Source organism: Engraulis encrasicolus, chromosome 10 (genome assembly GCF_034702125.1).
Source record: "Engraulis encrasicolus isolate BLACKSEA-1 chromosome 10, IST_EnEncr_1.0, whole genome shotgun sequence".
In the NCBI taxonomy this organism is placed as follows: Eukaryota; Metazoa; Chordata; class Actinopteri; order Clupeiformes; family Engraulidae; genus Engraulis; species Engraulis encrasicolus.
In genome coordinates this window covers 50,377,000-50,377,532 of record NC_085866.1, presented here as the reverse complement: position 1 = coordinate 50,377,532, position 533 = coordinate 50,377,000, and positions in this window count along the sequence as shown.

The following is a 533-nucleotide window of genomic DNA, read 5'->3' as shown; positions in this document are numbered from 1 at the left end:
AAGTCATGCCATTTACGATGTGGTGTATGTACACTAGCACGTATGTGCCCAGCACAGGCATAAACAAGTGCACACAGACCAGAAAACGAAAAGATATTTCCCGATTTGCATTACATTTTGAAATTTGTACTATCCAGCAATTAATTAGAATTATCCAATTGCAATTAATGAAATGAAATTAAATGAAAAATTAATGTTGTAGACTTTGTAGAACATGGCAATAAAATGGCATGGCACGGCTATAAAACACATTGCTTTCAATAGTCAGCTCAGAAAGTCCATTTACATGTAGTTGGTCGAGTTGCTTTGAGCAGGCGCCCATGCTTAACTAATGGATTAAGGAATGAAAAAAAAGGAAAACGCGGCGACTAAATTAATTTCAAAGCCTTTCAAACGGAGAGAGAGAGAGAGAGAGAGAGTCTTGGCCATGATTGGTCCATGTTTTTAATTGCAATACAAGCCATTATAACAAGCAGGCAGCAGCACAGTGTTATTTAGGGGGTCCACATGTTGCCATGGCGCCGTCTTCCATG